Below are 27,629 nucleotides of genomic sequence, written 5' to 3'. Positions count from 1 at the left end.
TAGTAATTACAAGTGTATCCTCAGTGATATTTTGTCATCTGTGAAATGGAACTAAAATGATATTCCCACACCAAAGCATCCGCCTTAAGACTGGTTTGTGAATTACTTTGAAATCTCCACCTGAAAGATGCTACCTGCTCATTATACTTTATCCACACAAAAAAGTGGTGAGAAAAAGGGGGCAGATTCTGATCTCAACGGTGTAAAAATCCAGAGAGACTTCACCTCAGTAACCATACAAGTAATTAAATGCATTTTAATTACAAGCCTTGCGGCTTTACTTACCAACAGTGCAAACAAGGTTGATTGCTGCTGTATTAAATACAAGGATTAATCATACAGTGGAGCTCAGCTGTGTTGCCTGAGCCTTACACAGGAGCCAGAACCTGGTCTGGAAAAGGAAGCAAAAAGAGAGAGGGATTAGTCAGATGTAGTGCAATTCCCAATTCCATAGGCAATGGCAAAAACTTTCACTGAGGCTAACAGAAGCAGCAGCAGCTGGTCTTGCTTTTATTTATTTATTTATTTATTTTCTTGCTTGGAAATATTTAAGCAACATTCCCAAGGCAGCATACAAAATAAAACGTACAGAGGTACCTCGGGTTAAGTACTTAATTCGTTCCGGAGGTCCGTTTTTAACCTGAAACTGTTCTTAACCTGAAGCACCACTTTAGCTAATGGGGCCTACTGCTGCCGCTGCACCGCCGGAGCACGATTTCTGTTCTCATCCTGAAGCAAAGTTCTTAACCCGAGGTACTATTTCTGGGTTAGCGGAGTCTGTAGCCTGAAGCGTCTGTAACCCAAGGTACCCCTGTACTTTTAATATTTCACAAAGACACGTAAGCCTGGTCAGTTCCAGTGTCCTGATCACAGGAACATTGAGCCATTTTATGTGTGTGATGGTGACCAGGATTGTGTTGATGGAGCAGACAAACATGACTGCAGGTAAGTATCAACCCACCTCTTCCTTAAGGTAAAGGGTAAAGGGACCCCTGACCATTAGGTCCAGTCACGTGGCCAGCATGACTAAGCCGCTTCTGGTGAACCAGAACAATCCTGGCGAACCAAGACAATCCTCCTTACATGGGTTCAAATTAAGGATGCTTGAAGGTTTTATTTGGTCTGCATTTTTTTATATAATAATTTTTATTAAGTTTTCAATTTTGCAAACTTTGAAATATTTTATGACTTCCCTTTTTCTCCTTCCACGGTTCATTTTACAGATCATAAATTCCTGCATATTTTACTATAACCATCTAAATCAGTTTTCCGCTTTTACTTCCATCAAAAATTATTTACTCTGTTGAATTTATCTTAGTGGGATGTAGTTTGCCAAACAGAACATGCATACAAAAAAAATGTGGGGAAAGTGTGCACAGAAATGCATGTTAAAGTGAAAATAATATACAAAAATGCATTAAATTAGGGGAAATTGCTTGCAATAATGCATTTATTAGGCAAAATTGTGTAGAAAATGCATATATTAAGAGAAATATGCATGAAAATGCACTGAGATTTCATGCAATTTGTTTAATGCAAACTGAAATGAGATGAACTGGACTTAAGATGGGGAAAATGAGGGAAGCCAAAATTGATAGATTCAGTCGTCCTTAATCAGGACTAGTTCTTGCATTGCTTGAGTGTCACAACTGTAGGCCACACCACTCTGGCAATACTTGAAATGTCGTGGTTACTTCCTATGGCAGCACAACCAGTCGCTAGGAGCCAAAAGCAGTGGCCTGGAAAGCAACCACATCACACATCCCCTGTGGTTTCCAGATTTACAGGTACAGCAAGGAATACATGACCACACAGAAGTGCCAAACCTGACATAAAGTCAACTCAAGAGCTGCCTTCTGTTTCACAGAGTTAACTGAAAATGTAAAAATGCATAGAAAGCCACACAAGAGCAAGCTCTGATTCTTTGAGGTGATGATAGAAGTGTAGCAAACAACAACAACTGTTCGAAGTGCAGTCCAGGGATCACCCAGTTTGTGATTTAAGGGTTAATTCTGTTATCAGTAAGTCAGCTAAGAGGGAGGGGGAATGTTGCTTAGCAACCAGGCAGCACCGGCATGACTATTGCTGAGATGCCACGTTCTCTGATTAGTTGTGTCCTTCTGAGGAAGTTTCTCATCTGTTTGGTTGTACACGTCCAGCCTACAATGCCTGAATAAAGACAAAAACATCTCTGTTCCTTTCTCCTCAACTTATACACTGTTTTTGTTCAATTCTACAAGGGCAGCAACACTGAGACTAAGGAGGAGGGACGCTGAGAAGCTGCACCAGCCATTGGGTTGGATGTTAATAAGAAGACAGGCAGGTGGAGACTGGCTGCAGGCAGAATGAGGTTGGTTGGCAACCCAGCTTTTCTTAAAAAACAACAACTTGCTTTAGCATTTGTAGAAATGTACTGACACTATTCTCCTTCTCATTTTTGTGAAAAGCTAGGCTGTTCCCCACTTTCAGTGTTTTACTTCAACTCCACCAGAAAAAAAATCCTGCGGATCCCCATGGTGGGTGGTGCAGTGTCCCACTCATCCTAAAGGACCAGCCTCCACTGCTTTGGGATGTTTGGAATAGTTTGTCACATGCGCCAACATTTCAGTGGGTGGCCCCTAGTACGACTTCCCTGCTTCCATTTGCTCACCTAAGCACAACCTGCCCATTTGGTTTCCCGCAGCCCAGATGATTCAAGCGTGCCTACTTTCACCAACTGCTGCTTGCTGAAGGCCCATTCATATTTCAACAACTGGATCAAGGAGTTGCTTTCTCAAGATCTCTACCCAGTAAATCTGGGAGATTACTTTGGAGACTGTAATCAAAGTACACGCATTGGGCTTTGAAAAATAATAATACCGAGGTCTTGCACAACACCTCTTTATCACTCGTTTGCAAGCCTTAGTCAGGTGGTAAATATCATTCTTGAGCAAGACCTCAGTATTATAATAATAATTAAAAGCCACATGGAAATTCAGGCCCCCTCCCAAAGGCATCCATCCAAAAGCAGAAGCCTCCATTTTGCATATTGTGAGCAATTATAACCAAGGCTAGTAACATTTGTTCTTGCACACTTTCTGTTTTTGTTTTTGTTTTGAAGGAGAGACAGATGGAGGGCACGCAAAAGATACTGGATACATTCCATCAAGCTCCACCCACTGGCTCAGTTGGCATAAGGCAGAATAGCAATGAATATTCATAACTGGGGGAAAACAGGTATATGTGGAAGCCTAAATGCACACACGGGGGGGGGGGGGTCAGATCTGAACCACCCATTTGCAGTATAAGGCCCACACCAGGAAGCACGCCTTTGCTCCATTTCTCTGTATCAACCATATTAGTTTATCTCCCCTCCTTTGGCTTTATACCTTATTGTATGACACTTGTCTTCCTTGCTAACTGTTAACAGCATTTGTTAAAAACGTATATAAATATGTTCTTATTTTTTTCTTATGTTCTTAGGGATCAGATGTAGTCAATATGGTGCCATCCGGAAGTTGTAGGACTCCAACTCCCATCAGCCCCAGCCAGCGTGGCCAAGGGTCAGGGATTATGGAAGCTGTAGTACTCCAAAATCTGAAGGGCACTACACTGGCCAGCCCTTTTAAAGATGTTTTGATAGAGAGCATTACACCACTTACTGGATGAGAAGTCTGCCAACGACTATGAACTATGATGGAAACCCCATGTTCAGAGGCAGTATAGCTTCTGAGTATCAGATGGTAGAAAGCCTGTGCTTGTGAAGTACAGATGCATGTATTTCCTCCAATTCCTTGTTAATAATGCATGGCACACATTCCAACTTACTTAACATGCAAAAACTCTTATCTGCCACCAACACCCTCTCAGTAATCTGCAAGCCCATCCATGAGATACTATTAAGAAGAGGGCTATTTTCTTGTACTGCTTGAGGGCTTCCTGGTGGCATGTGACTGACTACTGTGGGAAAGCTTGACTAAACAGACTTTCAACAAAGCTTTTCTTATGTTCTTTGTTATGCACTAAGCTTGGATCCTAGAACAATAGGCAAGTAGGATCCTAGAATGCAACAACTGATTGGCTTGCAGGAAAAGACCAGTCAGGCTCCAGGAGGAAGTTAATCAGCCTGTTAGGCTGGTAGGATTGTAGAATGCAACAACTGATTGGCCTGCAGGAAAAGACCAATCAGGCTCCAGGAGGGAAGCAGAATCAGCCAATCAGATGGGACTCATTGTGTAAATATGTATATAAAAGCTTGAGGTTTGGGGGGGTAATTCCATCACTGTTTTACAAGCTGCAATAAAGAGCATGAAATCACTACAGGACTCCGAGTATACAGTGGATGCTCGGGTTGCGAACATGATCCGTGCGGAAATCAGGTTCGTAACACGTAGCGGCGCATCTGCGCATGCGCAGGTTGCGATTCAGTCCTTCTGCACATGTGCAAAGCACGATTTAGCCCTTCTGCACATGTGCAAGCGCCAAAACCCGGGAGTAACGTGTTCTAGAACTTCTGGGTTCGGCGTAGCGCGCAACCCGAAATCGCACAACCCAAAGCATCTGTAACCCGAGGTATAACTGTATTTCATTCTTAATTAACTGAGAGCTGTAGTTTGTCCTCTTTCACTTGGTTCATTCCTTGGATATGGGCTTTGCTCATATTAAAAATCTGAAGCACGCTACCTTAAAAGACTTTACCACTCTGGGGCAACGGTGCAAAGAAGCTCACACAAAACATTCAGACCAGTTACAAAGCCCTGTGGCCCCTAACTGCACTACAAAGAGAGAGAGAGAGAAAAGAAGCAGCAGCAGCATTTTAATTTGTTTGTTTATTTAGATGCATAATCTGCCTGACCCTAAGGGTTAGTAGCAGATAAACGAGCGTGGTAAAGCAGAAGCTATAAAAGAAGATTTAAAAGATTAACTAGATGTCTAAATTAAAATACACAATTAAAAGGAATCCTTTATTAGCCTTGATAGACATTTAGAAAAGATCATGTGTTGCTTTTTGTAAGGTGCTCTGTTTCAAATGCAACACCAGAGAAAAGAAAAATCCAAAATGGCAGAACAGCCACCAAAAAGTCTCTGCATAGCTTTGTAGTTTCTGTGCTACACTCAAATGACAGCAAACTCGAGGAGGTACTCTTGGTTGTGTCTCAAATTGTGTCTGCACTGTACAGCTCGAGACCCAGTAATCCCTGAGCTCTAGTCGACTTTATTTTATATTTACAAGTTCCCAGTTTTAGGAAGCAATGCATGCAATTAGACCTAAGTCTCTGCTTGCTTGCTTGCTTGCTTGCTTGCTTGCTTGCTTGCTTGCTTGCTTGCTTGCTTGATTTCTCTTTCAAAAAATTAGCCAGAAATGTTTCCAAATGCTGGTGCTCCCAAGATACATGAAGGTCCTTAAGTATTTTCCAATATTTTTCCAATCTGAAGTTATTAATAAACAAACAAAAATTACTCATGAAATTTCATGAGCATTTAGTGCAATCTTATCCTGATATATACAATTTAAAAATCTACGCAAAATCATTTTCCAAAGCCATTTTCAATAATATAATGCATTTTTTTATGCTATTCTCACCAATAAATGCATTGTTTATGCACACTGCATCCTAGTATTTCTCCCTAGCTGATACAAAGCTGAAAAATAAGTTTGTGAGACAGCTATGCTCATAACTACATAATCTTGCTTTTTACAACAAAAATGCATATCTTCAGCCATATTCTGGTAATTCTTCAACTACTATTATTTATTTTAAGTAAGTAAAAATATAAGCTTCATTCCTGAGTAAAGTTGCTAGCCAACACATATTTTTTCTGGTTTCATCAATAAAACTATGATCTGTCACAGGTAACCAGTATGTGTCCCATCAGGTAAGCTGTAAAATCTAGATTCTGTCCTGGTGCTCCCCAACATTGGCCAGATTCCATCTTGGCCCCATATCCTGGCTCCATCAGTGGTTTTGAAACCAGAAGATAGCAGCAAGGAATGGAAGGGAAAACTGATTCAGTTTGCATTTGAAGGAGAACCTACTTAATTTGTACTTTCCAAAATAATACACAGCCCTCCTTCAGAATTTGCATTTCTCCAAATTTTGCAGTGCCATTTTCAAGTCGAATAATGTGTACCATTTTAGGGTAAGGTAAACTCTGCATGGACGCGGGTGGCGCTGTGGGTAATACCTCAGTGCCTAGGACTTGCTGATCGTAAGGTTGGCGGTTTGAATCCCCGCGGCGGGGTGAGCTCCCGTCGTTCGGTCCCAGCTCCTGCCCACCTAGCAGTTCGAAAGCACCCTTAAGTGCAAGTAGATAAATAGGTACCGTTTTATAGCGGGAAGGTAAACGGCGTTTCCGTGTGTGGCGCTGGTGCTGGCTCACCAGTGCAGCTTCGTCACGCTGGCCACGTGACCCGGAAGTGTCTTCGGATGGCGCTGGCTCCCGGCCTCTTGAGCGAGATGAGCGCGCAACCCTAGAGTCGGTCACGATTGGCCCATACGGGCAGGGGTACCTTTACCTTTAAACTCTGCATATATTAGTGAAAATAACTTACACAAATATATGAGGGGAATTGCTCTGAAAGAAAATGTGTTCCTTAGGAGAAATTCACTGTGAAATTCTGGTGAATTTTCATGAGTAGAAAAAAAATCACAAACTGGCGTAAAAATGTGAATAATTGAAGACTGGGAAAATGAGAAGGCCCAAGAAACCCAAATGGATAAATTCACTCATCCCTGTCTTCTGGAAATCCAGAGTCCAAAGCTAGTACTTTCTCCACATCATTCACACATTTTAGACTGCTGCTACTTGTGACGCTCATTTAAACGCCTACCTCAAGGGCTGCGGCCTACTTGCTCCCTTCTCTCTCCAGCTTGGCAATGATTATTGTTTACCTTTCAGGGGCTCTTTTTCTCTCCTAAAAAAAAGAAAAGAAAAGGGGGGAAAGATCATGGAACACCCAGGCTTTAATGTATGTAATGAAACTGATACAGTAATTTTATTCCTGGGTCATAAATGGAATGGGCTGTAAAGTAAAGTTGGGTGTTTTTTTGAAACCAGCCTCAAAGAACGAATTGTTCCAAAGGGTCTGGTTAATGAGACAGTGAAACGTATATGAGGTTCATGTCGAAGAGAGACCAGCTCTTGGTCGCTTTTCCTTCCTAAAAGATCTGTGCTCCCTCTCTCTAAAAAAAGCCAAAATAATATATATTCCTCTCTCCCTCCCTCTCGGCCTCCTCAAAACACACAGCCTTCAAGCAGCAGGAGTCGCGAGCCCTGAATTCATTTCTGGTTAACAACTTGTGTGGCCTTTGTGAGAGGCATTTCCCAGCTCTAGCCCTCATTTCCCTTATTTTGGAACAAAAACGGGTAGCAATCCTTAAGCATTCCCAGAAGAGGGGATCAATTAGGAACCCCTCCCCATGTGCTTACACAGAGAAGAAATGGATGAGAGGAGAAGGAGGAGAACGCCACAGCCATGCACATAGTCAAAAGAGATGGGCGCCATGTTTAACAAGATCACGTCCCAGATTCAGAAACTATGTTACGGTCTCAATTTGGACTTCGTCAGCCCTGCTGCGATCACCATGAAAGTGATCCAGGGCCTGTAGAGTGGGGTTACTACTGTAGAACTGGATACTCTTGGCTGCTGAAACAGCAGCAACCCTGACAACCAAGTACCCTGACTATGCTATCCCCGCAGCAAGAAATGCTGTCTCCAACCTGCACAAGAAAGTATTCAGCGAAAAGGGAAGGAGTGAAGCAAATCTTTCTATGGCATGCACACTCAGGAATCTTCCTACTGTCCCATTTTGCACTGAGAGGCACAGCCTCTCACTGGGTGGTAAGTGGGCTTGCACGTTCCTATGACCCTTGTGAGCGAAGCCGTCAGGAGTCTTGTATATTTAATACTTTGGCTCTGATAAATACCAAAAGAAGAAAAAGAAGAAATTCCATGGCACCAAAAACAGGTTCTGGAATAAGCTCAGGCATGGATCATGACCAGTTTAGTCTTACATTTACGAAACATTACAGGCGGACTTCCTATGACAAATGGAGCAATGGTTGTGCAAAATCAATTTTTTTTCAGCTAAACTGTCAGAGTGAAAATGCCAAGAGGTGGGAAAGGGTGCGCCAAGCTCTGGGCACATTTTCATTCACAGTGATTTTTTATCTAGGTTATCAGCAATCTTTGATTCTGGATCATATGCCCTGTAGAGAAAGGCGCAGCTAATGATTTAGAGGAGACCAAAACTGGTTACAGAATCTGGTCCTGTGATGCCGTGTAATGGGGCTGGCCTTATCTCATTGTTTCAAAGAGGTACGTTAAGATAATGCTCCAAACTGTCCAAAGTGGGCTGAATTGAACTTATGCAACAATTTCACAAGCTCATAGAAAAAATCTGGAAGAGAGGAGATCACAACAGACTTTAGAGATGCCAAAATTATCAATCTCTTTTTTAAAAAAAGTGATAGAACGGATTGCGGAAACTATCAAGGCATTTCTTTACTAGCTGTGGCTGGCAAAATTCTTGCAAGGATCTTAGCAAACCATCTCCTAACAATGTCCGAGGCTACTCTTCCTGAATCCCAAAATGGTTTTCTACCTTCTAGGGGGACAGTGGACATGATTTTCTCCAGCTCAGCAGCTTCAAGAAAAATGCAGAGAGCAAAACCAACCCCTGTAGACCTGACTAAGGTCTTCAACACTGTAAATCGTAATGCCCTGTGGACTGTCCTTTTGAAAATTGGCTGCCCAGATAAATTTTCAAACATCCTTCAGCTCCTCCATGATCATATGACAACAACAATCACAGATAAGAATGGCTGTCAAAGTGAACCATTCACAGTGGGATCAGGTGTTAAACAGGGTTCACTTATCACCCCAACTCTATTTATTATTTTCATTGCCATGAGCCACACATTGTTGAAGGGAAACTCCCCACCAGAGTAGAAATCAGATATCAAACAGATGGAAAGCTCTTTAATCTGAGTAGGCTGAAAACGAAGAGCAAGGTTACCATAACTTCTGTCATAGAGCTTCATTATGCTGATGACAACATAGTGTGTGCACACTCAGAGGATGACCTCCAAACCATCCTAAATATCTCCACAGAAGCTTACATATAGCTTGGCCTATCGTTTAACATCCAAAAAACCAAAGTGCTGCACCAACAAGTACAAAACAATCACCCTGCAGCACCACAAATCCAACTCAGTGGTGTAATGTTGCAAAGTGTTGATCACTTCTCCTACCTCAGCAGTTATCTTTCCATAAGGGCCAACATTAATGCTGAAACCCAGCATCGCCTTAGCTCTGTGAGTGCAGCTTTCTCTCAATTGAAGTGCACTGTGTTTGAGGACCGGGATTTTCACAGAGAAATCTGTGCTTACAAAGCTATTGTACTATCAACTTTACTGTATGCTTGTGAAACTTGGACCACTTATAAATGCCATCTCCAACTCCTTGAAAGATTCCATCAACGGTGTCTCTGAAAAGTTTTACAGGTGAACTAATGCCAGCATACTGGAAGAAGGAAAGATCACCAGTGTCAAAGCAATGGTTCTTCAACATCAACTTCGTTCGACTGATCATGTTGTTCAGATGCCCAATTATCGTCTTCCAAAGCAACTACTCTATTCCGAACTTTAAAATGGAAAGCATAATGCTGGTGCTCAACAAAAGAGGTTTAAAGACTCTCTCAAGGCAAATCTTGGGAAACACTGGCCTGCGAGCGCTCCAGTTGGAGAACAGCCTTTACCAAAGGTGTCATGGACTTTGAAGATGCTCAAACTTAGGTCAAAAGGGGGAAATGTGTTAAGACAAAGGCATGTTTGGCAAACCCTAACCGTGATCATCTCCCGCCCGGAAACCTATGTCCCCACTGTGGAAGGATGTGTGGGTCCAGAATTGGCCTCCACAGTCACTTACAGACTCACTGTTAAGACCAGGGGTAGGCTACCTAAGGCCCGTGGGCTGGATGTTGCCCAATCACCTTCTCAATCCAGCCAGCAGACGGTCATGGAATCAGCATGTTTTTACATGAGTAGAATGTGTCCTTTTATTTAAAATGCATCTCTGGGTTATTTTTGGGGCCTGCCTGGTGTTTTTACATGAGTAGAATATGTACTTTTATTTAAAATGCATCTCTGGGTTGTTTGTGGGGCCTGCCTGGTGTTTTTACATGAGTAGAATATGTACTTTTATTTAAAATGCGTCTCTGGGTTACAGTATTTGTGGGGCATAGGAATTCATCCATTTCCCCCCAAAAAATATAGTCCAGCCCACCACATGGTCTGAGGGACGGTGGACCGGCCCATGGCTGAAAAAGGTTGCTGACCCCTGGTTAAGACCGTGGTCGTGGAAGATAATCTTACTTGGCTACAAGTGATCACCAGAGAAGATGATGATGACACAGAGCATAAAGTGGTAACAGTGGAGGCCAGATACTGACTGGGTCTGAGCCAAGATACCGAGTTAGCCTATTCAGGTCACAGGACTGGCACCAACTCTTGACAATATGGGGCACAAGACAGATAGTTTACTAGCTTCCCATCCAGCCTAATACTCTCCCTGCCTAATAATAATAATAATAATTTATTATTTATACCCCGCCCATCTGGCTGGGCCTCCCCAGCCACTCTGGGCGGCTTCCATAAAAACCAAAAATACAGTAAAATCACACGTTAAAGACTTCCCTGAACAGGGCTGCCTTAAGATGTCTTAAGGCAGTTCTGTGGTACAGTCTGGCAGACTGAGGCTAGTGCATATGTGCTAGGTCAGGGTCATTTGAGAAATTGTTGCGGGGGATCATATAAAGAGGGGGGAGGGGGGCAATTTTCATCCCCAACATGACACTGGGCTGGGTAAAGAGATTTGTAAATCACTTATGAGGTTTTGATGACGTAACTATATAGAAATCCTGTTGAATGCATAAAAATAACATTTAGTTATGTGTGGCATTTATACCCCACCCTATAAACAAAAAGGCTCTCAATGTTTACTTTAAAAAAATATTTAAAAGTATTAGGGTGGTCTCTGCCCTCAGGCTTGTCTTCTAAAAAGGCATGACACTCAAGGAAAAAGGAATGGGGGGAAGAGGGAAAGCAAGCTCAAGCACAAGTTCTTAAAGTGACAGTTCTTATTGTCGGAGCCTCTGTACAACCAAGCTGTAATGGCTACTCCTCCGACCGTATCTTCGGAACCCCATCCAGGCTCTCCTCCGACATTGATTAATGACCTAAGCCTTTGAATGAGACTTCAGGCACACTCTCCATTGCACAGAGTACTCAGACAGCAGCAAAAGGAGCCAGAAATATGTGCTACATTGCTACTTTATTTCTAACTACGCAAGACAGAAAAGAATATGCGTCTGCTCTCTGTGAGAGACAGAAAACAACAGGACACAGAAACAGGAAACCAGTAACTTCAACATCTGTCTCCTGTCTCCTGTGAGACTTCCAACAGTCTGGAATGTCAACAGAGTCTTGTGACTCCAAGAACTGCACAGTGGCATAACAGAAACCTAACATCTATGACTCAGTTAAGAGCAGCAACTCCACACTGATATCAGTGGTAGTTCTGGGTGTCTTGTCCTTGATACGCCTCTTCATCCAGTCCAACCCCATGATGGTCATGAATGGCTACTGCTGCTACTCTGCTTGCAGTGTTTGGCCACTGGTGCCACCATGCATCTAGTAAGCCAGGCACAGGTCTGGTGGGAAACACAGAAATGTTTAGTGGGTCAGTTCTGGACTGTGGGACAACAGCGCGCGCACCCCCTGCTGTAAATCCTTGCTCTGCACTGGCTGTCCTGATATGCCTGGAAATAACAGCAAGCCAAATTTCCCTCCCCAGTTCCCATTTTCAAGGGGCCATTCAGCCCCCATGAAAGCAGGGAGGGAAACTATGGCCATTTTATGAGAGCAGGAGAAAGACTGAAAAGTTTTCAAGAGCGGAGCTGACTTACATTGCTCAGATTAGGTGGTGAGGATGTCCCCCACTACTTTAAAACTTTTTGGGTGGACAATCAGAGCATGTGCAAGGCAGGACAGTAGCTAGGGGGTGGTGAGGTGGGCCCCCGCCAGGGGTGCAGGCGATGGGGGGGGCACAAAATCAGTTAAAAATATGCCCATAAATATAAATATTGATTATTGCCTCATAAGAAATGGTTTTCAATAGAGGGCGAATTGAATGGGTGGAGCGGGGGTGGAGGAGAGGTGAAAAGAAGAACTAACTTGTCCATGGCTAGGGGGCACAATCTGGACGGTTCTGCCAGGGGCACAAGTTCACCTTGCTACGGCTCTGGTGCAAAGTGTACTAGGACTTCCCAGTCCTGTCTTGTTTCCTGCTGGGAGCAGCCAAATGTGTATAGAAGGATGATTTGATACTTGATTTAAATAAGGTGAGTCAGACTCTTCACATCACCAAAGATGTACGATATTCCCCGCCTCCTTGTTTCTACATAGAAACAACAACAACAACACCACCCCACATAAAAAGTCTAAGTCTAGAAAGCAAAGAAATGCTTCTTGTTTGGCTAAAGAAACACAAGAAAAGACATCACTATGCTACCAGACAAGTCCTATCTGCACTACACATATAAAGGAGTATAAACTTTCCGTATCCTTAACAAACTACACTTCACTTTCTTTGGGGAAACTCATGACTCTTTAAAGTGTTGTGGTGGTGCTTTAAGAATATAAGAAGAGCCTGTTGGATCAGGTCAATGACCAATCTAGTCTAGCAACCTGTTCTCACAGTGGCCAACCAGTTGCCCATGGGATACCAGCAAGTAGGATTAGAGAGCAAGAGCATATGCAGAGTTGTTTCTATTCTGACAAAAACTATGTCATTTGGTTCATTGTTTGCTGTGTCAAATACCACTTTAAAAAATCATGGCTTCTCCCAAAGAATCATGGGAATGGTTGTTCATTAAAGGTGCTGATAATTGTTAGGAGCCGCTATTCATCACACAGAACTACAATTCCCAGAGTTCCAGGGGAAGAGAGATTGATTGTTAAACCACTCTGGGAAATTTCTCAGAGGGGGAAATGGTTCTCCAAACAGTACCCTTAACAAACTACAATTCCTAAGATGCCTTTGAGGAGCCACAATCATGGTATCAAAATGTTTTAATTATATAATACAGATGGAGTCTTAGTTGGATGCAACATTTTTTTGTTTACAATGTTTGTATGTCATCCAATAACAAAGGTTCTCTGGAGCATTTACAAGTAAAATAACCAAAAAAAACTAAAATACAAAACAAAAAGGTAATCTAAACCCAGAATAAAGCTAGGACTAGACTAAAGTCAGCAGCAGAGAATAGCACCAGTATAAGAAATCTTGAAAGTACTTTTTTAAAATGTGGGATTTTTTTCATGAAAACTATAACACATACAGCAGGGTTAGCCAACATAGTGCCCCCCAGATGTTGTGGACTACAACTCTCACCAGCTCCAGGGAGCATGGGCAATGGTCAGGGATGATGGGAATGGTAGCCACAAGGTCTGGAGAACACTATATTAGCTACTTTGAACTTCAATGAAGAGCTTCCATCTGTTGACTAAAAGGAACTGATAACCCACACAGAACTGTGAAATTTAGGAACAATCCTTAATCTAGGTTGCAGAAAGTTTAGTAGAAATGATCAGTTGTTTAACATTATTGTGTAGTTGTTGGGTGGGGTTATGGTGGAAGGCATAATTTGGATTTTATGCTTCATGCTGACTGTAAGGAGAGAGATCTGGCACAGGGATGCATGTAGCCCTCCAGATGTTGTCGGCCTACAATTCCCATCATCCCTGACCATTGGCTGGGGTTGATGAAAGTTGGAGTCCAACAGCAACTGAAGAGTCAGGTTCCCCACTGCTGATCTAAGACACCCATTTTGTTTTTCCCAACCAAGTCATGGGCTGAACTTAATTTTCAACTAAAATCCCAACCATACTCAATGCAAATGCTTGGGGAGGGGGAAGGAATATAAAAATACAAGGATCATAAGATCATGAAAACAGGAGCGGGGGTTACACAAATGTACTGAAAGCCCAATTGGGTGAGGACGACACATTTTTAACCAAGTTCCTTAAATCAGCCCCACAGTTCAGTTGTATTCCCTTGGAAATCCTCACAAAGAAAAACATGGTGAATGAGAAGTTTGGTTTTCATTAAAAACTTGAATGTAAGGGTTTTTGTCGTTTTCAATGGGCCTTTGATTCCTACAGATGGAATGTTTTCAGAACCTTTTTTTTAAAAAAAGAAAGACTGTTCCGTACTTTCCTTTCTTACAACGGCAGAGAAATGTAAGTAAATTTGAAATCTCTTGTGTGTGCATATGTGTAACCCCACAACTGCCTCCTCTCTCTGTCACAGATACGCACGGACAGATTCTCACACACAAAATAGTGATGTATGCATACACACAACATGCATGCACAAATGTGCATGTACAAATCCACCGAATTACTCACCCATAAACACAAGAACATCCTTCCACTCTTCCCAACATCTAACTGCTGCTGCATCAGTGTATCCTGGGACCTTGTTTGTCAGATCCACAAAGCTGGTGCTAAAGATGGCAAGGAACTGGGGCATCCATTGACAACACAGCCAATCTGCAAGAGGCAGGAAATGCTTGGCTCCAGCCAAGTGGCCACTACAGCTGTCCCAAGAGCAGGCTCTATGAAGCTCTGGAGCCTGAAGAATGCCACACTAAGCAAGTCAGACAAACCATGAATTGAGAAGATCGAGACAACGGGTGTCTGGACCATTCAACCTGAAAAACACCATACTAGCTTCCCAAAAGCAGGTGCTGGGCCTTGGCCCACTGGGGCTCAACTCAGTGCACACAGAAAATAAGAGCAGCTCCCTACTCCCATACACTGTTGAGGCTGAGACAAACCTGCTCACCCTTTTTTCTGCACCTTTTTAGCAGTGCACCTTGCAAAACCGTTCGCCTGTTCAGTTACAATGGCTTCGCTTGCACTCACTTTCAATTGACTTCACTAGCCCTCAGCAACATCATCACATAGCCAGATATGATTGGCTGGACAGCTTCACGGTGATATAACATTCACTATGTAATCTCTGACTGGATAGGGTCACCTTGGCATCCAATTCGGTAAGCATTGGCTTCATTTGCCCCCACATAGTCAAATATGATTGGCTATGTAATACTGTGATGTCATCAGATTCGCTGCAGGATCCCTGGTTGGTTAGGATTAACTATATGGCTAATTCAGAAAGGAGATTCACTATGGGGGATATGATACCCAACTGGATTTTAAAAAGCAGATGAATGTGAGCAGTCTAGCATTTCTATTACATAAAAGCACCATTTTTGACCTAGAAATCAAAACTTGAGAATATTTGGTATGAAGCTGTTTTTAAAATCCGTGTAGAGATTTATTTATTTTTTACTTTTTGTTGTTGTTCATACAAAGAATTAAGAAATGCCGTACATCCTCCCCCCACCCCAGAGTCTGAAGTGGTGCAGTCCTGGAACACATGTTACCACATGATCTGCTCTTCGCGCAGAGCAGTGGTGCAGTTTATTTTCACTTCTGAATGATTTCTTTTTTAAAAAAGAAAAAAGCTGTTTCATCACTTTCCAAGATGAGTTCCTTGCCAGGAAGTTCAATGCCCACTGAGCTTGCCACCCAACATTGCCCTTAGCCTAACTCTACATCAAGAAATTAAGAAAAATTGTGCTAATGTTGCATTCATTAAAGCAGATTAGTTTTTTAAAATAAGAAGGCAAACGCCTTTTCCTTCACAGAGAACAGCCCCAGCTGAATGCCCAAGGAAGCAACAGCAGCACCAAGAGCAATAAAAGGGCACGTTAATGATTTTTCAAAGCACAGTTGTTCCCAGCTCAAGCTCATATTCATATTTTTTTTCTGTAGCACTTTTCATATGAGGATTTCAAAGTATTTTCCTGGCTGACATTAAATTAATTAAGACTGGCTTCAGCCGTGGGAGGCTGTGTGTTAACAATGGGTATAAAGCGGGTGTCATCAAGTGCAGCCTGTTATACGGCCTTCTGAGCTTGTTTGTGTTTTGAATGCAAGCACGTGAGCTGCTGGTCACTTGCGGGGAAGGTTCTGGGAAGGGTTGGTGAAACAAACTCCTACAAGGGAAAGGAGGAGCAGGAGCAGGAAAGACCTGGCAGGCTGCAAGAACAACTCAACCCATCCTTATCAGAAAGGGGAAAATGAGAGTGGTTTCTGGGATGATGCATTCTGACACTTTCAGTAAAGGAATGACGTGGTCTCCTCTAAAGCAGGCTTCCTCAACCTCGGCCCTCCAGATGTTTTTGGCCTACAACTCCCATGATCCCTCGCTAGCACGATCAGCGGTCTGGGATGATGGGAATTGTAGTCTCAAAAGATCTGGAGGGCCGAGGTTGAGGAAGCCTGCTCTAAAGGTCTCCCTGGGCCTAGCAGTACTTAAACCAGGAGCTGCCATCCTAAAAGCTAAGAGATTTGGTTACAGCCTGCTGGTTCAGGCCAGTGGCCCATCTAGTCCAGTATCCTATTCACACAGCGGCCAACCAGATGCCTGTGGGAAACCCACAAGCAGGACCCAAGGACAAGAGCCCTTTTCCCTCCTGCAGTTTCCAGCAACTGCTGTTCAGAAGCACTACTGCCCCCAACTGCAGAGACAGGTGATAGTCATCATGGCTAGTAGGCATTGATTGCCTTATTCTCCATGAATTTATTTAATCTTTTAATCCAAGTTGTTGGCCATCACTCAACATAACTTAAAAACATATTACAATAATAATAACTAAAAACTGTTGCATTAAACAACTCTCCAAGTTAGGGATTTTATTTTATTTAAAGGCAAATTTTCACTTTCTGAAACAATGCATGAAGTAAAACACAGCCATCCTTTGAAATTCACAGTTCTCTGAATTTTGCAATATAGTTCCTTAGCCAAGGTATGTGTACAAAATGCATGCACTAAAGTATAGTGTGCATATAAATACATATATTACTGGTAGCAACATGCAAAATGCATTCTCTTATGAAAAAACTGCATACAAATATGTATACAGTATTAAGAGAAATTGGTACTAAAAAGCTGGTTAATTTTCATTAGGACTTCTTTTTTAAAAATTCACAGACTGCTATGGAATTGTGGAGGACTAAGCTGAAAATGGGAAAAATAAGAAACTCAGAGAAGCCAAAACCGACATATTCCTCCAAGTATACACTGCTGGCCATAAAATGATCAGCAGCAATTGCACACAAAAAACAATAGGCAGCTGTTCTGAGCAGGCAAGAGACAAATAGAAATATTCAAATGCTTGAGTGTATTTTTTTAAAAAGTCTTAGCCAGCAGGTGAAGAGATGCTAAAACTTTGAGCCTGGCAAACCTCTCTGAGGAGAGCATTCCAAAGGTGGGGAGCCATTGCAAAAGATAATTATTATTATTTTTTTAAGTTCATCTTTATTGAATTAAAATACAAATATATATACATACATAAAGATAAAAAAGAAAAGATTAAGAGAAGAAAAGAAAAAGGGGAAAAAGAAAACAATGATTTTATGAAATGGTGCCAGGGACATGGGCAATAGTGATGGTGCGCCTGATTAGATGTATGGCGATCAGATTCACCCACCTCTTGTGTCTCTGCACATACCAAAGAGAGACCACCTTATCCCTTATCCCTGGTATATCCCCGCCACTGGCCATTGACTGGGGCTGATGGGAGTTGGATGGGGTTGATGGGCTGGTTTGGAAGTCCAAAACTCTAGACAGCATCAGGTTGGGGGGAGGCTGGACTAGAGAGCATGGGATTTCAAGCCTTCCTTGCCACCTACACCACATTCTTTTTTATATTAATCAACAACATGTGCACCCCTCTAACGAAAACCAGAGTGGTCTTGTAAATCCACTTTTGTTCACAAGACGGGTGAACCCATCTCCCTCCATAGTCTGCCATTTTCTCCTCATTTCCAAAAGGTCTGCACTGTCTAGATAGCACTTTCCTGCACTAGAACCAGAGGACTGAATTATGGTAGCCAATGGGGTCTGCATCTCCTTTTGGTGTAACAAAAAGACATATGGGGCAGGGGGAAGGAATCGGTCGCAATACATGAATGAGCAGTGTTGCAAAATAATTTTTTTCCCCTCATTTGTTTATTTTCTTTGTTGCTTAATCCTTTTGATGATACTCTTAACCATTGCCAAAGTGGGGGGGTGGAGGGGGGAGAATACTTGGCAACTGACAGGTTACAGGCTCCCAATGCTGCCTTGGGGGATACGAGTGGAGCTCCTGCCCTTCCAGAGTTCTCCATTTCACCGCAAAAGAAGCTGCTATTAATACTTTCATTGGCCAGTGTACAATTAAAACAACAGTATTTCAAGCTTTCCAGTTAAAAAATAAGCCCATTCACATCCTAATATCTTGATGCCGTTGACAGAAATAACAGTGTATGCCTCTGAATTCCTAGTGGCTGGGAATCACAAGAGGGGAGAGGGCTGGTCCGCTCAGGTCCTACTTTGGGGGCTTTGCATTGGGGCACCTGGTTGGTCACTGTGAGAATGACTAGGTGGGCCATTGGCTTCATCCAACAGGACTCCCATTGCGTTCTTAACACACTAAATGCCTGGATGCTATGCCCATAAAAAGAAGAACATGGGGTGAAACGTTCTCCCTTCCCATTGCATGTGTGCATCAAAACGGTTGGGTTTCCTTTCCGATGGCACAGTAAATCACACCACCTATCCTAGCAAATAGAAGTCATTAGAAGAGGAATAGAGGCAGTCTGATCGTGCCATGCGGCCTTCAGAATGTGCATACATCTTTTTCTGGGCCCAGTTTGGGAAGTGATAGGGGTCACTGTTCAGCAGGTTTCGAAGGGGTTCAGCTTGAACCAAGAGACAACTGATTGTGATGGGTGCCTATTGGATAGCATATGTGACAGCGCCAACCCGCAGCGCTGGCACAAGATGTCTTGCTGCTGAGGCAAAGCTGACTAGATTGGCAGTTAAGTCTACACTCAACATTGGTGATAGGAAGGCATCAGACTAGCTCAGGTGGGCAGGGCAGTTGTGTGGTGCAGACAGCCTCATCCTTCAGTCCTGTATCTCTTCTACCCACCACATAGCATCGACCACCTGAGAAATTTACCAGCTTACCAATTCAGTGTTATGAAGCATAGAAAGCTGCCTTGTACTGAGTCAAACCATTGATTTGTTGAGCTCAGTACTGTCTACACGGACTGGCAGTAGTCCCTTCTAGCCCTGCCTGGAGATGCTGGAAATTGAATTTATGCACTTCTGCATGCAAAGGAGATGCTCTGCCACTGAGGTACAGTGCATTATTAAGCCAGTGTACTCTTACGATTGTTCTGTGTTGTTATGATTACAGTGATTTCAAATTATTGTTTCAGTTTATTACCAGCCCTTCACCATAAGGCCCCAGGGTGGGTTACAACAATTTAAGGTACAATATTTAAAACCGTCTAAAATAAATTACACTCCCAAGAATAGGGTAACAGTGATATAGCTATAGATTTTTTTTGCATATTATATAATATAACATAGAAAACCCCCATGGGAACTCATCATCTTATTCCATCACATGGTATGATCAACCACCAGCATCACTAGCTTCTAAGGTGCTCTCCTCAGGGGGAAATTGGACAAAGAGCTCCACTTGCTGCCTCAACTTCCTCACAGCAGCCGTACATGCCTGCGGGTGTCTGTGCCACAGAGACCCACAGGATTGCAACCAATCCATCAATCAAAATGATAGCAGCTGCCGGAAGTTGCCATGCAAGAGTATCCTGTCTCCAAGGTACCATCGGCAAGTTCTGAGGCTGTGTGGGTGGTGAGGAGGTTTCTGTGAAGTCAAGTTCTTGGTAGAGTCTTGTGTGGGCAGGGTTTCTGTGGAACGTGGAGGAGCAGAATGCTGCTTTCTCTCTCGCAGATAACGTGAAGGATCTGCTCCTCAGGAAGCTGAAGGGAGCCTGAGTATGGAAGGGCAAATCTATCCATCTCAGTTTCTCAGCTTCTAAATCTTAAATTCATTGATTTAATACTCCCAATCTTAAATAGCATTTTAGTGTGGAATTCTCCCAATTTTAGTATGCAATTTTGCCTACTATGCAAAACATATTTTTTTCTAATATAATGCATTTTTGAATATTATTTTTCACTAGACAAGGCATAAGTGAAATCGTCAATTTTGGTTTCTCTCAGTTTCTTATTTTTCCAATCATAAGTTCAATTCTCCACATTTCTACATCAGTTTGTGATTATTAGTTTTACTAGAGGCTGAACCTCAGCTTGCTCCACCCACCAACCCCCTACTATTCCCCCATTATCCCCCTAGAGCTTCCCACCCCATTCAAGTACTAAACCCTCCTTTCACCTTCCCAACCCCATTTCTGGAGCCCCCTCTTTCTTCTATTCCACAGCCCCACTTTGCACCCCTGTTTTCACTGCCATGGGTGCCACCTTGAGATCTGTGGAGGAAAGGCTATAAAAGCAATAAAAAATAAAAATAAAATAATCCTCCTAAGGCCATTCACTCTCATGCCACATCTGGGATCAGATTCCAAAGTTTAATTGTTAGCAGCATTCGTATTATTAGTATTGTTACATTACATTATATTCCACGTTTCCTCCAAGGATCTCAAGGTGGTATATATGGTTCTCATCCCTCTGCATTTTATCCTCACAACAATTTTGTGCTGTGTGAAGAATTACTTTCTATTCCCTGTCCTGAATCTTCCCACATTCAAGGTCATTGGGTGCCCCCTGAGTTCTCATGCTATGAACAACTCCCGAAAGTGGCAATAGCACAACTGTTAGCATGCACCCACAAAAGGCAAAACTAACAACATAATAGGAACCATAGATCGTTTTCCAGGAAAAGGGCCTGCCATGCCCTCAAAATAAGGACAGTTTGGAGCATCATCTTAAAATACCTCCGTGGAACGATGAGATAAGGCAGCCCCATTGCCTGGCATCACAGGCCCAGATTATGTAACCAGTTTTAGAGTGTCTCCTCTAAATCATTAGCTACGGCCTTTTTCTACAGAGCATATGATCCAGAATCAAAGATTGCCGATATCCCAGATAAAAATCACTGTGAATGAAAACGTGCCCAGATCTGGGCACACCCTTTTCCACCTCTTGGCAAGGACAGTGTTGCCTTTTCCCTCTGACAGACAGTTTAGCTGATAATTGATTTTGCGCAAGCATTGCTCCATTTGGTAACCCACTTTTGAAAAACAAATGTGAGTTTGTGTCCAATGCTATAGGAAGTCCCCACCCCAGTGAAAACTGAGGAGGCTGGGGATAGATTCTGTAATGTCTCTTAAATGTAAGGCTAAACTGGGCATGATCCATACCTGAGCTTATTCCAGAACCTGTTTTTGGTGCCAGCACTGGGAATTCTGGATCGCACAGAATTTCTTCTTTTGGTATTTATCAGAGCCAAACTATTAAATACTGTATGTGTTTATGAAAAAAGAAGCAGAGATGTGAATCAGTTACTGAAGTCACACTATTGATATCCTACTATAGGACGACAATATGAACTACATTTTAATTCCACTTCCCCCCAAGGAGCTCAGGCCAATGTACATGGTATCCCCTCCTCTCATAACAATCCTGTGAGGTAGGAAAATAGACTGAAAGATTATGACTGACTCAAAGTCCCCCAGTGAGTTTCAGGATTTGAGCTCAAGGAGGATTTGAACCCAGCTCTCTCAAAAGGTGGGCAAGCTTTTTCTGTCAAGGGCCACATTGCTATCTGGATGGAACCCTCCTGCTCCCTCTTTGTCTCTGTCTCTTCTCCTCCCCCTAGCAGGCTGTTGAGGGAGCAAGAGAATGCTCTTGCCGGTTATCTGAACTGATGGTTGCTTGCAAATGTCTTTTGAAATGAAGCCAAAGGCCATCACTGTTTGGTAAAACATACTTTGCTACTACACCACATGTGGTCTCAAAGGAACATCCTACCATCTTTTAAAACTGATTGGATACAGACTCTTGCAAAGTACATTAATAGAGCATTAAACAAACAGATTAGGGGTCCTGCCACACTGTCCATGTTTTGTGGGAGGGATTCAAGTGCAATACTAGAAATTTAGCTTTGCGCAGTTGAAGTATTCTGTCACTGTAGGGCAACAAATTGGCTTCTTCTTTTTAAAGGACTTCTTCCAGTTTGGAAACTGATGGGTACGTGAAAGGTGTAGGCTGGACAAATGACTAACAAGAAAATGTGTAGATACCCTGCAAGAAAATCAGGATGAATGCACATTGTCATTTAACCACCCTGTAAACAAACCACAACAAATGCTCAGTGAAACCCGGTTATAATCTAACCTCGTGTGTCAGCTTTGTGCAAGCATCTCAGGATGAATACTGAACAATCAGGTCACCTAGAGGAGCCCCAGATCCATAAGCATTGGGATGGGGCTCTTGCAGAACACGGTTTCATTTGAGAATTGGGCTGCTACAGATAAGTCCCTATTTTCATCTGTGAAATATTGGGGGGTATTCTGAATGCAGTCCCAAAACAACGTCTCTTCACATGTGCAAAATAAGTGCAAAGAAGTCCAAGTACTCTGCTTTGTGATATAAGAAGCCACATCTAGTGGCATTCAGTGTAGCCCTCCAGCGGTTGCTGAGCTATAACTCCCATCACTCCTGGCCATTGGCCATGCTTACTGGGGCTGATCGAAGTTGTAGCTCAGCCGCACCTGAAGGGCCAAAAGTTCCCTAGACCTGGTCTGCAGTATAGGACAGTAGTTGGGAACTTCAGACCCAGGGGCCCAGTGTGGCCCTCCAGACCTGTCTACTTGGCCCTTGGATTTCTGCCCAGGCCATACCTCTTCTCTAAGGATTCATACCTGGCTGGAATCAGTCATTGAACTCTGATAACGGCTGTGGCTTGCTTGAACAGAGGAGAGAAAGGAAGTGTGTGTAGAAACTAGTCCACTGCACAAAGGTAACATTTACATTAACTATACCAATAATTAAGTAGCCAATTACTATTGGTATACAAAACCCTCGTCAGATTGGGACCAGTTTACTGGCGGGGTTTCTTTATCCCATAGGTGGCAACTTAATCGTTTTGATCTGGCAAACCGGCGGTACGACAAGTACCACAAAACACTCCTTTCGCATTTGTGAGATACCCATCTTCTAGTGTGGCAGCGCCTACACTGAGGAACTCCCGTCCGGCTGACCTCAGGCAGGCACCTCCCCTGTACTCTTTCAGCACCTGCTTAAAACATTTCTGTTTGCATAAGCCTGTCCAGATGCCTATATGTTGATATGATTTAATCTCTTTTGTTGGTGGTGTTAATTGTCTTGAAATGTTTTCAATTGTTTTCAACTGCGCTTCATCGATAATGTTAATACTTCTTGTAAACTGCTTAGGGGCTTAGCTGCAGTCAACTGTTATATATGTTTTGTTTAATAAAATAATTTGAATAATTGCCCACCCACTTTTGCTTTTGGCCCTGCCCACTAACAGCATATGGTCCCTGGAAGATTGGTGAGACGGGAATGCGGTCCTCCAGTTGAAAATAAAAGGCGTCTTATCTCTGGTATACTAGGAGAACCTTGTAGGTTCTGAAGCTGGCAGCCCTAACAGAAATATTCCTGGTTTCATTAATTCCTTGCATTATTTTTACATCTGCAGCAGGGTCACACACTGAGTCCAGTCTTCATGCTCCATCTGTCCTCTGTATGCACATTTTGGTTCAATTTCTGCCATATTTCACGAAGTCTCCAGTCTCTCTCCCTAGACTTTCTGGAGTCCTCTTTGTTAGACGGATTGCTGGATGATTCATTGCACCCAAGAGACTTAATACAGTACATAAAATATTCTTATTCCTAATTTATTTCTCTTCTTTATTTTCATTCTCTTCTTTGGCCCCTCACTGGATTTTTATTTTATTTATTTGGCCATGCAACATAAAATAAATATTCACAAATAGAGACTGTGAAGGGGGGGAGTAGGAGGTGGAATTGGTTTTGGACGCTGTTTTCAGGGTTCACTGCTTTTCAATTTATTTAACCAGAGGGTGGAAGGTAGGGAATAGGGATGAGAGCAACCCCTCCTCACCAGTTCCATTCCTTTATTGTCCCCTGGCTCTGTGCTGCCTTGAACTACTTCTGAATTTTGCTGAGACTGGGATAAATTCTTAAATTCATTCTGAGATTGGAGCATGCATGGTTTGCTTTCAGAGCAGGCCCAAGACATTTCACTTCCTGAAGTCAAGGATGTGCTGCTGGCCCCATGCCACATACAAAAATCATATGGACTAGCAGCTGAATCTTAAGGCAGGTCCAGTGGCGTAGCGTGGGTTGTCAGCACCCGGGGCAAGGCAAGTAATTTGTGCTCCCTAACCCGTGGATTTGCGCCCCCTAACCCTAACCACCAGATGTTGCGCCCGGTGCGGCTGGCCCCCCCCCTGCACCCCCCACGCTACGCCACTGGGCAGATCCACACCATACATTCAAGGCACATACTATGCACATTTAAAGGACATGAGTTCTCAGGAGTCTTTGCAGGGTGGAGCCATGTGCTTCAAGTGTGCATTGAATGTGTTTTAAGCATGTGGATCTGCTACAACTACAGCCCCGCAGAGGGGGTAGCGTCTTCCTTTGCACTTGAGGTAGGGATGGGGGAGAAATACAATCCAAACCCCCTGTTTTGATTGAATCTACCTAATTTGCACCATCCAAAGCAATACAAGAACAAAAATATAGCTATCCTTCGAAAATCACACTTTTTATATCTGTTTTAATTTTGTTTTGGGGGTGTTATATGATTCTAAGTGTTTTCAGGGCTGTTTTTATTAGACTTACACACACACACAGAGAGAGAGAGAGAGAGAGAGAGAGAGAGAGAGAGAGAGAGAGAGAGAGAGTGTTTTTAGTTGTATCTGTTTTAAATTATGCTATGAGCTGCCTTGGGAGAAACGCAGGTTACAAATAAAATGCAATGCAATGCAAGAGTGAGATGAATTTTATTTCTATTTAAGTTATAGCCATCCCCCTTATTTTTTTCCATTTCTTGCCTCTATGCCTATAAATTAGCATATGCAAATCAAGCCAATTGGTGTCCTTTTTTGTCCTCTCTTTCAGTGATGCTTAAGTGGCCATCCTAATCAGGCATGTTTATTCTGACCACAACATGCCCAGGCCTCATCCTACTACCCACATCTGCTTCATTATCTAATTCAACTGTGCTGTAATGACAGATGGATGTATGGTTAGTTAAATGGAAACCTCCACACATCCGGATTGCTTCACAGAGCCATGTGGCAACACTCCTACAGGAGCAATCCTTTATCTTGGCAGAGGAGCACAGCACCAAGAGTCTACCGACTGCTGAATCTCCTAATATGTGTCAACATTCCCACATGTTAGCCACAAGTTCTGAGATCAAACGAGAGCATCCTCCCATTCCTACCATCCTTGCCCTGAGGTTAAATCAATGGAGAACAAAGAGATGTTGGAAGGGTGGCGTGCATGTTGCTAAAGACCAACTCCACTGATTATTTATGTCAATGTCAAGTTTACTAATGCACTGCCTTTCTTTGAACATTAGGCTCAAGAAAGTTTGCATCAAAACAAATATATATGGGTTACCAGACGTCCCCGTTTCCCAGGAACAGTCCCCGGATTTGCAAATAATTCCCTGGACAAATTCCATCCCCGGAATGTCCCCGGATTTCATCTAATGTCCACGAGAAACGCAGCAGCGGTAGTCTCAGCAGGCCAGAGCAGTTGGCTCTGGCTGGCTTCAGGAGCTGCTCGGAAGTCCCCATATGATGGTGGTGCAGGGGCTCTAAGATGCAGCTTCCAGGCTGCCTCCACATTCCCTGACCCCAGCAACTAAGCTGTGAAGGGAGGCTTCATGCTGCCTATCGGAGCAGCCTCCCAACTCCTACTTGCGTGGAAGCAGGAGAGGGGCTGGGATCTCTCAGCTGTGAAGGGAGGCTTCACACTGCCTATCAGAGCTTGCATGCAAGCAGGAGGGGGCAGGTTAGGCAACAGGAAGCCTCCCTTCCCAGCTGAGGAATCCCCGGGCCCTCCTGCTTGCACGCAAGTAGGGATGGGATTGGGGCTGCTCCAATGGGAAGGGAGGCAGTGGGCTGTCTGAAAGATCCCTGTCCCCTCCTGCTTGCACGCAAGTAGGAATGGGATTGGGGCTGCTCCAATGGGAAGGGAGGCAGCAGGCTGCCTGAGAGATCCCTGTCCCCTCCTGCTTGCATGCAAGTAGGAATAGGATTGGGGCTGCTCCAATGGGAAGGGAGGCAGCGGGCTGCCTGAGAGATCCCTGTCCCCTCCTGCTTGCACGGAAGTAGGAATGGGATTGGGGTTGCTCCAATGGGAAGGGAGGCAGCGGGCTGCCCAAGCCTCACCGCTGCTGCCACTCTTGGCCCTTCTTCTCCGCCTTCCATGCCTGACCCACCACACACTGCTTCACCACCACCACCACCACCGAAGAACCAACAACTCGGGGGCTGCCCAGGCTCATGGAGAAAGGAGATAGAAGCCTCGGAGGAAGGGGAAACGTGGCGGTTGAAGTCAAGATGGCCGCTGCCCCTCAACCTCCCAAACGTGTATTAACTAACTAACTAACTAACTAACTAACTAACTAACTAACTATTGTGTCCCTGGATTCATTGAAAAAAATCTGGTAACCTATCTATCATCTATCTATCTATCTATCTATCTATCTATCTATCTATCTATCTATCATCCATCTATATCTATCTATCTATCTATCATCCATCTATATCTATCTATCTATCTATCTATCTATCTATCTATCTATCATCTATTGCTGTGTGTATATATAACACCACCCTGCTATTTATCAGTCTATAGAATGCCACTGATTCATAATAATTCATAAAAATACAATCCATTAAAGACAGTGTATCAAAATGTAACTGAATAAAGTTTGGCATTTAACATCCCCATTGGGTAAGGACCACTGATTTCTGTTTGTTGACCCTATGTAGGACTAAGTCTGGAGCTACTCTCTGTTCACCAATGTGCAAGCTACAGCTGATGGGAATTGTTGTCCAAATCATCTGGAGGGCACCAGGTTGGCGAAGGCTTGCCTGGGCCTCAAGGAAGGGCTGTAAGCCAGTTGCAGAGCATCTGTTCTGCATGTAGAAGATCCCAGGTTCAATCCCTGGCATCTCCAGGTAGGGATAGGAGAAGCTCCTGCCTAAAAACCCCTGGAAGAGCTACTGCCAATCAGTGTAGACACTACTGGGCCTGATAGACCAATGGTCTGGCTCTGTATAAGGTTGCTTCCTGTGACCCTAAAATACCTGTGCATGCTTCAGTACAGCCGCAGAATATGCACACCTGCAAATAGACTAGGGAAGTGTGCATAACCAGTGAGCAATAATCTGCAATGGCTGATGAATCAGCCATTCTGGGTTCTCTTGTGTCAAAGGCCTGCTGCCATCTTGGGTTGATTTCTTTTGGTGCTTGTGTGATAAGAGGAAGCTATGAGATTAGGACTTGTAAAAAAAATGACATAAGAGTTGTCAAACACTTACAGATGATATATACGGATTCAGTTGGCACAGGACTGGTTCTCGTAAACAGCAGCTATGGTAGTAAACCTGCATCTGGGCTGCATCAC

The 27,629-nt window shown here is 43.4% G+C and overlaps 1 long non-coding RNA gene across 2 annotated transcripts; it reads right to left on the bottom strand.

Annotated features, from left to right (window-relative positions):
• Window positions 1-286: 286 nt before the first annotated feature.
• LOC309375673 lies at window positions 287-27,629 on the bottom strand. Of its 2 annotated transcripts, none has more exons than XR_014170995.1 (3): window positions 27,544-27,629; window positions 6,806-6,895; window positions 287-386 (listed from the first exon to the last, which is right to left on the bottom strand). It is a non-coding gene; the product is annotated as an uncharacterized lncRNA (long non-coding RNA). The 2 variants fall into 2 exon arrangements; XR_014170996.1 differs by lacking the exon at window positions 27,544-27,629 and adding an exon at window positions 7,411-7,707.

This window comes from Podarcis melisellensis, assembly GCF_964234715.1.
Source record: "Podarcis melisellensis genome assembly, chromosome: 8".
Lineage (NCBI taxonomy): Eukaryota > Metazoa > Chordata > Lepidosauria > Squamata > Lacertidae > Podarcis > Podarcis melisellensis.
The sequence above is the reverse complement of the archived record's forward strand: the minus strand, read 5'-3'. Positions and strand labels throughout refer to the sequence as shown.